The sequence below is a fragment of the Hermetia illucens genome, chromosome 5 (assembly GCF_905115235.1).
Source record: "Hermetia illucens chromosome 5, iHerIll2.2.curated.20191125, whole genome shotgun sequence".
In the NCBI taxonomy this organism is placed as follows: domain Eukaryota; kingdom Metazoa; phylum Arthropoda; class Insecta; order Diptera; family Stratiomyidae; genus Hermetia; species Hermetia illucens.
In genome coordinates this window covers 111,071,650-111,083,945 of record NC_051853.1, presented here as the reverse complement: position 1 = coordinate 111,083,945, position 12,296 = coordinate 111,071,650, and the positions used below count along the sequence as shown (strand labels likewise).

Genomic DNA, 12,296 nt, shown 5'->3' with positions numbered 1-12,296 from the left:
CTAAGACTGAATATCGGTATTACACTAAAGTCGATAGATTGACATACTAAATACATAAATATTACGAACTAAACACAAAAGAGGCAAATTTACACTCAAATATACTTACATATTACTAAAGCGCCGAGCTTCTGGGTATTGACTTTTTTGTTGTACGGGGGCATTTCCGGTTTGGGAGATAGTGAGCAATTAATAAAACATCGAAATTATAATTCTTGTAATACCTAAGAAATGAATCTGTTGCAATTTACGCAACTATTTTCTAAATGCTGCTAAGCGGCCTCTTACAAGCAAAGAACTCTATCAGAAAAGTCACCTCCGAGATCTCAAGGCTGAGATCATAAATTTATCATTATATTGCGACGCAAAACTAATTAACTTTACAGTCGGCACCTGATTATGTGTTTTGCTGAGGCTCATTTATAATCTAATCGTTACAATATCCATTGTATCAGGAAAAATTTCTATCTGGTTGATAACATCATTTGGCGGGAAATTTTGATAAATAAAAATATAAAAAGCACAATCAAATAATTTTTTCAAATACGCAGCACAAATTTTCACGTTTATGAAACACTACATAAGAGTAGCATTATTCTCTATTTCACACTCAGAGTTTTATAAGAAACAAAATCTAATTAGAGTAGGTTTATGGATTGTTTGTCCGCCTGTTACATGCACAGACAAAAAAATATGCAACAGGTTTCTATGTCGGACCGGAATATTAAATACGATAATGCGCGATAATGCAGGGCGATCAGACCCGAGTCTGCACGGGGACTTATCTGAAGTGGCGATTTGGTCACGAAACCTTACCAAGGGTATACTGGTACCATGGGTACCGGGATAGCCCTTGGAATCTCATACTTCGGGTGAACTCCCGTTGTATGTGAGTACAGTTCGGTTGTTTGGGTTTGGCCCCCTAGTGGGAGTTTCATAGGGGCCTCGGCGTGGTGTTGCGTTTCAACACGGGTGCCGTACTCCTTAGTTCAGTAGAGATTTAAGTAGGTCTTGCATTCATCAGTATGAATGCTAAGCCATGCACTTGGTATAAACTGGTGCGGTTGTTGCTTGTCTCAGCGGGGCTCTGATTGTGGTCACAAAATCAATCCGTGTCTTAAAAACACCGTGGAATTAAGTCGTCCAGACAGGTGCTCACGTTAAACTCTCAAGGACTTAACATCCGAACCGAGGATATCCGCAATCGATATGGGGTTGCAACGATCGTGAAAAACTGCGAGTGAAGCGTTTTCGATGGTGTGACCACGTAATTCACGCTAACGAGAATTCACTGAAGATCGAAGATAACGGTAAGCAACGAAAACGCCGGCCAAAACAAAGTTAGCTTGATACACTGGATAGGGATTTAATGGCCTCGTGATTGCACCCTGATCAGGCATATGATAAAATAAAATAGCGAAACCGATCCGACCCCGCTTATGAACGGGACAAAGGCTTAAGAAAAAGAAAAAGCTGTGAGGAGCCGCGAGTGCACAACAGCTCCCTGTCACATAGTTAAAAATTGCATTGCAAAAGCTGGTAATTTACTATTAATAAATTTATTTGAGCAGATACCAGAATGGGACATCTCTCGAGGATTAGATTTCACATAAGTGTTTTACACGAAACCTTAAAAAGGGCTGCAGAGAACTAGATTCTTCATAAATGCGACTTTGATATTTCACGCGAATGTCAATTATTCCCATTAATTATGACGTTAGCATCTTATTTGCTTGGCTTTGGGAGCGGTTAATTCGCGCGAAATTGTTAAGTTTGAACTGCTATAACTTTGGTGTTAATGACCATCCATGAAATTTAAGACGTATGTACGAAATATTGTCCTCTATGATGGTGCAAAATTCGAATGGATGAATTTAAGGGAGTTTTTCAGTAAATTTCTAAAAGTTGGCAATATACTATTAGTAAGTTTACTTGAGCAGATATCGGAATGGCAAATATTTTGAGGCCTAGATTTCATCCAGGTGCGCTACCCTGATTATTTTCGGATTTTTAGGTTGGGTAGTTTCCGAAAATGAGTCCTGCCTCACTTTAAATGCGTTTATTTTGACTCCTCACTTGTGCACTTTGCAATTCACGGCTAAACTAATATCAGTTGCGGAAAGTACTAATCCAGATCTTTTATTTTATACCCTACATAACTATATCCGGTGAAAATGAATGAATCCCCCCTTTGCATGTATGAGGAGCCCCCTTTAAACTCCGCCTAAATTTATGCCACTCGCTGTATGCGTGGGATTTCATAGTTCTCATCTCTCCACCAAATTTCGTTCGGATCTGTTTAGTAGTTTTGGAGAAAAGTGCGTGTAACAGACAGACAGACAGTGAATCGATTTTAATAAGGTTTGGTTTTACACAAAATAAAAATAAAACTAGGTAGCTTGCTCCTACTACAATATATTTTAATAGTTAGTAAATACGTATTTCGAAAGCTACTTACTCTCTTCCTCAGTACTTAAGCTACTAAATCATTGGGAAGTTTTTCCTGATTTTTAAATAAAACAAATTAAAGGTTTGTAGCGACAGATTATAAAAATTTGCTTAAAAGCTAAAGATCCGTATGTGGGTGCAAATTCTAAAAGGTAAAGAGAAAAACGTAAAAAGGTCCACATGCAGGTAGGGATAATATTATAACTTTTGGGTTGATGGCCATCAATTATCAATAGTTAGTGGGTGGTGCGGTCCCTGTGTTTGTCAGCGAGTTTTTTGATTAGCCTTGATGCACAATTCCCTCCATCTGTGTTCATCAATTTTGCCGCATCCTTTCGCAATATTTCCAAGCTCTCCCATGCGTCCAAGGTGTGTGGCTTATTCACTTGTCCTACCAGCTCAAGATTTGCCCTCGTCACAGAATGCCCCTCCTCTATGACGTGCATCGCAACCGAAGAACGCACCGTGTTGGCTCCTCGTCTTTCTCCCTTCTCTACTTCCTTTAGGTGTTCTTGGAACCTAGTCGTGATGAGGCGTTTTGTCTGGCCAATGTAGACCATCTCGCAGTCATTGCAGCTGATCTTGTAAATCCCACTTTTTTCCTCTTCCGTTAATGGGTCCTTTTCGCTCCCTAATTGTCTTTTTAGGGTTGCGTCTCTGCTTGATCCGACCACTTTTATATTGTAACTTGGGCAATGCATTCGGAATTTGAACATATTAGTCCATATCTTCTGCTGGACGGCAATATTCCGAATTCATATGCTAGTCAAGGGATAGCGAATATGTTCAATGAACAGCACATCCTTCAAACTAACAATTCGAACCTGGGTTTTTTACAGAACTCCTAGGTATTTGGGAGGTCAATCATAACTTGGATGCGGTGGTTATCAATTATATGTCCGTCATGCGGCTTGGGATGTCTTGGATTCAACACTTATCTAAACTAAATTCCATCTGAATACCACCGTGAAACATGTCTATTATTCGCAGCAGTCTCTAGAATGATCATAAGTACCAACATACAACTCGAAGTCATCTGTATTTTATTGTAAATCCATATACTTTGGCACCATTCAGTAACCAATCATACAAAACCAAAGAGGACTCGATAAATTCTTTGGAAGATGCCTCTCCATATGCCGATGGGTTCTGAGTTGTTGGTATTCCCAAATGAACGTATTAAACAGGTGGTATTCTATTTCTCCATGACTATTACCCGAAACTTTATTAGTTTGGAATCGATGCGGCACAGACATTGCAATCGGTTGGGCAGGTATGTGGGACGCAAGCAAAAGTCTTAGGGTAATAGAAATATCAATTTAAAAGATTTCTTTGAACTCTAGTTGCCTATCTTACAACTTCCGAGTCCGTAATGAGTTGCCCTTTGTAACCTCGTGATCCAACTCAACAACCCTTCTCCCCCCGGAATTTGTTTCGTCTCAAGGTGGGCATTGTCTTTCCAGCAATAATGGATGTTATGAATTTGTAGAGAGTTGGTAAGCAAGTAATCAATCTTGTGTTTGCAGGGTGCTGGTTTATACTATGCGCTATATAGTGAACCTTCTGTACCAGAAATTCAGTACCTATTATGTGAAAGTAGCCACTTTCAAGTGATATTGACATTCATAGTCTTGAATTTGCAGAGGAGCAGACAGTTTTGACCTAGTGTAACTTTGTTAGTAATAGTGCGATTTTCACCAAATTTGGCAGGATTATGCTATCTACTGTAGCCTACATTTCTGCAAAATTTTGTGATTCCAGGGTGAACTTAAGGTGGGTTTTCCTGTCAATTACTAAAAATTATAGTAATATACTATTATTAACTTTATTTGAACAGGTATCGGTATGGAGGGTATTTCGGAGCCTAGGCACCATATAGTGGCAGCCCCCTGATTTTTTTTTCAGATTTTTCAGTTGGGTAGTTCCTGAAAATGGGTTCGTTAAAAAAATGACCACTTTCAACCCCCCGCACTCAACACCTTTTTAACAAAAGTCAATTCTAAGACCGGCTTCGAAAAGTACTAACCATCACATGACTATATTTGATGAAAACAAAAAATGTACACCCCCTTTTGCATGTATGGGGACCCCTCCTTAAATTCGTCGTAAAAGGATGTAACTCACTATATGCATGAGCGTTCACAGTTCCCACCTTTCTACCAAATTTGGTGTCAATCGCTATAACCGTCTCCGAGAAAAATGCGTGTGACGGACAGACAGACAGACAGACAGTAAACCGATTTTAATAAGGTTTTGTGTTTACACAAACCCTTAAAAAAGATTTCAGCCGAATATGCCCAGCATTCAGTGGAATTCATGCCACGAAGAGTGAAGGCCGTATACGATTGTAAAAGTCTCCAGACGATGTATTAACAAGTTATCTTTTTGCCTTTTTATGTCATTATTACGATTCTTTAACTGTGTCCGGATTTGAATTTTGCTTACGAAAGTAGAGTTTCCTTTGTAGTTCGCCCTCAGTAAGGGCTTTATTTTATTTATTTTCGTCAAAGAAAAATATACATCTCACCCTCTTTACCCTCCTTTCTAAACACTTACATATTTCTTATGTTGGTGTTCACATTCCAATTATGTTCCTTGTACATATTTGTGCGCATCTCATTCACCATTTCGGACTGCAGCCAACAGGCTTGGAGATGTACACGTATATGTGTACGAATTGCAAACAACACCTTACGGTACGCACATACATGATACGGATGGCTGAGTGGTTAGAGCACAAGGCTGGCGTACAGCAGTGTAATTTGTATGGTAATTTGACGTCGGATACCAGTCGGCTCAGCTGTGAATGAGTACCTGAGTCAAATCAGGGTAATAATCTCGGGCGAGCGCAATGCTGATCACATTGCCTCCTACAATGTACTGTCGTGTACCGGTACGGATTGAAGTGCTCTAACACACTTCCAGGCCCTGATCCAATTGGATTGTTGCGCCAACGATTATTATTATTATTATTATTACATTCATGATCCGAAATTGGATAAGCGGCGGCTGTTTGCAATTTATAAAGAAAGGTTTTGTTGCACACAAAACTTTAAAACGCATTGGGCGTTCTAAAATCGTAACTAAAAAGCGCGCAGTATCATGCAAAAAGTGAAATTGAATCAGAAAATTGCTGTTCCTATTGTTTCCTCCAATTGGAAACACAGCACCATGCTGAGACGAAAAAGAGCCGTAATACCGAAACGATAAGACGTGTCACCAGAAGTGAAGGGTGCACATAAGTAAATGCCCGGTTGCACCAAAACCAAAACCATTTATTTACAAACCCAACCGTAAAATACGATTAGAGTTCGCTCGGTATAAGATCGAAACGTTCTGAGAAAAGATAAAAATTTTAATATTTACGGCTCTGACGGAAGAATGGTGATATAACGAAAGGTGAATCAAGAACTGAAACAAGGAAACGTAAAACACAACGGTGAAAGCGTTTTTTTTTTTTCGAAATAACCTCAGAAATTGATTCTTGTTTGTTTTGTTTCCGCTTAAGGGGGTCATCCCGTGTGTCGGATCCGTGGAACCGATTTTTTTTTTTGGATCCAATTGTATCTAGATATAGTGTAGAATACATAGGTCAAGTGATATTTTAATATTCGGATTCGTTCGGAAATTATAGTGCTAAACACGTGATAAGTCACATGTCAAATTTATGTCGATCGCCGTAATAAAGTTCGTATTTATCGGTCCGAATGACGTTCAAATTACTTCGCTAAAAGGATGAGAATAGAAGCCAAGGCTATACATGTGTTTCTTGAAGAAACCTAAGGTTTACGGACTAGGCATAGCAGATCAATGGCCAGTTAAGGTTTTATGGCTAAATATCGCGTTATACTTTTTAAATGCGTTTTTCTCGAAACTGCATATTGAAAAACGGGTGCCACTATAGCCCAAAATCTATCCAACGGAATTCTTTGAAATTTTCACGATTTATTCAGAACATACGGTCCGCAAACTAGGATAATTGTGATTCATTCAGTTGTCTTTTTTTTTATTCATTGAAGAAGCCGTGAAAAAAACAGCAAAATTCACAAAAAAAAAGTTTAACACGGCAACCAAAAATTTAGCTTTTAATATTTTTTAATAATCTTAGTGTGCGGACTGTAGTTGTACGTTAAAATGCCGTTTACTTTTTTTTACTTTAAGATGATCACAGCGCCCTCTAGCGTGGCAGCGGAAAAACCCTTTTTTTTGGAGATGAGTGTATAAATTGCTCTGTATTTCAATAACGAACTATGCGATCGGGCTGGGAAACTTACTATGCAAGCTCAAGATATTAATAAATCTATGGTGAAAAATTCGTATTTGTATCTTTATCCAGTTCTTCATAAAAAAATTCTAAAAAAAACGAAACCGTCTCCACACTGGATGACCCTCTTAATGTCATTTCTACAGAAAATGCATGATTCTCGAGTTATTTGCGAAAAACTATTGAAAAACATGCAATTTTCCATGAAAAATCGACATGTTTGAACATGAATAACTCGAAAACTACTACTTCTACGAAAAATTTCCATAAGACATCTTTTGCTTAGAATTGCCCATTTAATCGATTTCTGAGCTTATTTCGAAGAGAAAATTGTCATCCCCGGGTGGGAGGAGAGGGACGTGCCATGCCCCGCCCGGGGGTTGGCGCATATCGCCACTACATAACTGTTGCTTTTTATGCCATTCTATACTCTCATCCCAAATTTCATGTCAATCGGTCTTGACTGAAAGAATTCACAGGTTGAAAGCTTTAATGACACCGTAGATTACAAGAGAAGTGGACCTTAATTTCCGGGGAATACACATAATTTATTTTACACGTACATACTATCTTGTAGTGTATCTATTTTCTGCCTAGTCTCGAAGTTATGTCATATTAAATCTATATTTTTGAAGACAATATATATAATTTTTCCCTTCCGTTTTCCTTCCATTTTAACGTTTACAATAGTGATTAAAAAATTTGGTTGGTAAAAATAATCCATTATTCAATCTCTTTCAAATTATTCACCATTTGAACAGATATTACATTCTAGAAAATACATATTTCAGATTTTGTCATGCAAGGTCAGTTCCTTCTCTTTTGGGGAAATACCCGAATGTCGCAAAAAACGAGGCCGTATAACATATGCCATTTTTGATAAAATATGTATAGCTGCACGTATAAGACTGTGTGGGCCTTCTTCCCTAAACAAAGCCTTTCATGGAAAATCATCCGGAAATTTTTCAAAACTTTCAAGTAAAACGCATATTAAACACTCTGAGTCTGCCTAATAACGAACGGCTCCTCTCACAACAGAAAGCAGTCCAGCATTGTTTATCAGTATTTGCTTTCCTATTTCTGTATTTCATTGAACTTGATTTTTTAATAATCCAAATCTTAACTTAGTATCAAAGTTGAATATTTTGGAAACTGCCTATAGCGGCGGCACAAAATCGGGAGACTATCGTTGTGTTTACACATGTACCTTCTCATACAACAGCCGATCTTCACCAATTCCAAAATTAGCGAAAATTTTAAATCATATTTCTTCACCAGGTGAACTTTTACACATTATTCACCGGTTTCCACTGAAATGAATCATTGCAAGGAATAATCAAATAACCATAAAAACTGTGTGCCAATTTTGAAAAGGTACGGAAACTCTATCAAACCATCCAAATAACGAAAACTAAAAATTTACTAATCTGAATACCATTCTGGCTTACTAAACAATGTTATCCTTCACTAAACTTTAATTGCCTAACTGCAATCCCCATTAAATTAGAGCGTTCGAACTGCAGTAAGTTTTGAGTTCTCATTAAGCTGACTCCAGAATATTATGGCAAACTGATTTTGACTGGTACGTACATTTTTTTATTTAAGAAACAACGCCGAGAAGTCACTTGTACCAAACAATTCGTACATACGATACACAATGGTAAGTTACCATGTTCACTATAGAAACACTCCTCGAAAGCCATACATGCAAGGGTAAAATTAATATTGCAACTAAAGATAGCACAGCATCCAAAACGTGACTATAGCAATCTACAACTGCAATGCCTATGCAGACACAATACACCCCAGAAAAGTAAGGAACAGAGAACTCGACTACTTAGCACCCTCAGCAACACTAGGGCTTCATCACAATGGTACTTGAGGAATATACATATAATATACAGGCAAGTGAACTAATCCAACACATGGATATATACAATATGCATGGGAGCACGGAAGGATCGAAGGATACAAGATTGCCATGAAACAATTGCTTCACTTTTGTTTCAATCCGTCACGTTTATATCTATCCATCAAACAGTAGTCATAAAGTTCTGTACCGAACTTCAAACATTCCACGTGACTCGACTTGATATCAGACACAGCACGTGGTGGAAATCTAATTGAACAACAACTCAACCACATCCACACTAGGGATTATATTTACCGTGACCTAGGTCATGATCACAAAATCAATAGTAGCGACCAAAAATTTCAGCGCGTCACTTCTGCTGCAGATCTGTCAGAAGCGTGAGGCTGTAACGACACTCAGTTCCACTTCGGAAATCACTCCTAACTATTCCAGCCATTCGCGTAACTAACTTCAGTAAGACAACCGGATTTTTTAAGCCGAATTACTTAGCGAGAAGAAAAGCAAAACAAGAAAAAAGACCCAAAAAGAATTCGTCCGGTTACGATGCTCCCCCACATGGGGAAGTCAGTAGACTGACTAGCGCTTTTCCGACCATACCCCTAAAAAAGAAACATTCCACTCCGCAACACCTGATGAATATTTTCAATCAGCATATCTACTCTCCAAACTTCCCAACGTCCACTGCGCAGGATATAACTCAGGTGACTGCATTCGAAGCATTTTCCAAGAGATATACTCGTATGTATACATTGGCTATGCAGGGACGTACCTATATCTGCATTTATACAAACATGCATGTAAATCTGAATTATTTACGAGTCTTCTGTAGTCGTGACCAAAGGTATAGCCAGATTGATTATATTATTGTTCTAATTAAATCAAAGGTCACTTTGAATGTCCTTATTCGAACAGAAAAATAGCATTGAACTTTTCCGAAAAGTCAAAGAGAAGCGATATTTGGGTATACATACACCACAGATTAGGTCTGAATGAGAAGATTCTGAAGGAAGGATACAATAGAACAGGGCAGTTCCGTTAAGTTTAATCCCGGTAAATAATTTTTAGAATAGTATATATTACATTTACATAGGGATTCATGATACAGATTAATGAAGTATTGACCATGAAAATTAATGACAACTGTGTAGAAATGATTAAAGAATATTATAAACAGTGATAATTTATTAAATCTTATTCCTACAAAAATTATTGAAAATGGCAAACTTTGATTAATATACGATAGCTTCTAATAAAGAATACAATTCTGAAGATATTCATTTCGAATTCCATGCGGAAAATATGTAGGTAAGCGTCAATGTAAAAGATGTAGATTCGCTTATATGCGCGCCAATGAATCAGTAGTTCGATTCGAGAGATAACAAAAACAACATGAGGTAATCTTTGAGGTCAGTTCCTAACAGTACGTGAACTCCGCCATGTTATTTACATAGCATGCTGGCCCCAAGCCCAGGTAAAGAAGGAGTGTTTGAGACAACCTACTTTGTACTATTCTCAGTAAAGCAAAAATAAAATACTGATAAAGAAAGTATAATAGGAGTTATTCCACTATACTAAATCCTACCGGATTTCTCTTGGTGACAGGTCCCGCAACAGGCCGACCAACAAAATGCATCCAATGTCGTTAAATAGAAAATGATCGTATTGAGTCATAAGCCTCGGGAAAATGCTAGGACATTCACCTCAGTCGACGCAGCAGGACAGGCCCCGTCCTGTCGCATGGACAGCGTCAGGATGTAAATAAATCAGTCCGAGGAAATCAAATACGTGCCCGCACGTTAAATATTGGCACCCTCACTGACTCATTGACCGAGGAACTCGCAAAAGCCCTTCGGAAAAGGTACACTGAAATCTACGCTCGACAAGAAACCCGACGGTGAAGTGCTAAAAGCTGCGGCATGCAACAAGAACCCAGTAAAAATTGTTATAAATTTCTCTATTTTCGTAGCCCACACACACAATGTTGGTACTCATATCTCTCAGGATTTCCGTGATGCTATTCAAGAAATCAAACGATTTGATGACCGGCTCGTGAAGATCACCATTATAGCAGCTGATCGCACTATTCACTTCTTCATTGCGTACGCACCACAGACAGATCGACTTGATGCCTTCTGGCAACTTTTCGATACTATATAATTATTGCAGACGACCGTAATGGCCATGTGGGTGAAAAGGCAGACGGTAACAGGTCTCATGGGGAAAAAGAGTTTGGAACGCGTAACGAGGGTGACGAGCGAACATTCAATTTTACGAACACCCGTGACCTTGTAATTGTGAATACATGGTTCATTAAACGATTGTCTCTTCTTCCGACATTTTTCAGTCATCATCATCATCATCAACGGCGCAACAACCGGTATCCGGTCTAGGCCTGCCTTAATAAGGAACTCCAGATACCCGGTTTTGCGCCAACATCCACCAATTCGATATCCCTAAAAGCTGTCTGGCGTCCTGACCTACGCCATCGCTCCATCTCAAGCAGGGTTTGCCTCGTCTGCTTTTTCTACCATAGATATTGCCCTTATAGACTTGACCTTGTAGACAGGTGGGATCATCCTCATCGACACGGATTAAGTGACCCACCGTAACCTATTGAGCCGGATTTTATCCACAACCTGACTCATATGTAGGCTACGGCATCGTCCATCCTTATGTAGGGAGCCGAAAATTCTTCGGAGGATTCTTCTCTCGAACGCGGCCAAGAACCCAAGTCTCCGAGAAATACATGAGACCTGGCAAGATCATTGTCTTGTAGAGTAAGAGCTTTGACCCTATGGTAAGACGTTTCGAGCGGAACAGTTTTTGTAAGTTGAATTAGGCTCTGTTAGTTGCCAACAACCGTGCGCGGATTTCATCGTCATAGCTATTATCGGTTATCAACGGTCTCAAAGTTGTAGTCTCCTATCCTTATTCTTCCCGTTTGACCAATCCGTTTGATGTTATTAGTTGGTTGGTTTTTGGTGTTGACGTTACCACCATATATTTTGTCTTGCCTCCATTGATGTGCAGCCCAAGATCTCGCGCCGCCTGCTCGATCTGGATGAAGGCGGTTTGTACGTCTCGAGTCGTTCTTCCCATGATGTCGATATTCTCAGCATAGGCCAGTAGTTGGGTGAATTGCATTTACATCAGCATCACGGATCACTTTCTCCAGGGCCAGATTAAAAAGGACGCATAATAAGGCATCCCCTTGTTGTAGATGGTAATTGCTGCGCTGCGTGATTTCTCCCTTTTAATGTATGCTAGTCAAGCACAAGTTGATGAACCACTTGATGTAATTTGTCGCCTCCATACTTAACCAGTTCAGCTGTAATTCCAGGCGGATTATGATTTTTAAACCGATAAATTGCACGGACTGTTTCTTCTATATTTAATAGTGGCAGTATTTGTCTGTCATCGTCAGTTAACAGGACCTCCAATTCGTCGATGTTCTGGTTATTTAGTAGTTCATCAAAGCACTCAACCGATCGCTCCAATATGCCCATTAGGTCGGAAATCAGATTTCCCTCTTTGTCTCGGCAGGATGAGCATCGAGGTGCAGTTGTTCCCTGTACTTTTCGAGTTCACAGACCTGTTGGTTCTCCCAGGCTTCCTTTTTCCGTCTGTGAAGTTGCTTCTCCGCTCGCCGGAGCTCGTGATAAGTCTGCGCGCGTGCTCGCGTCCATTGAGAATGTAACATTACTCGGTATG

General features: G+C 39.3%; 1 protein-coding gene across 1 annotated transcript in view; it reads right to left on the bottom strand.

The window, feature by feature from the left end:
• Window positions 1-9,106, bottom strand: part of LOC119656810 (monocarboxylate transporter 12) — a 106,624-nt gene extending 97,518 nt beyond the window's left edge. The window contains exon 1 of the mRNA XM_038063429.1: window positions 8,880-9,106. The gene's annotated coding sequence lies outside the window, so the exon portion shown is untranslated. The remainder of the gene's footprint in view (window positions 1-8,879) is intronic.
• Window positions 9,107-12,296: the final 3,190 nt, after the last annotated feature.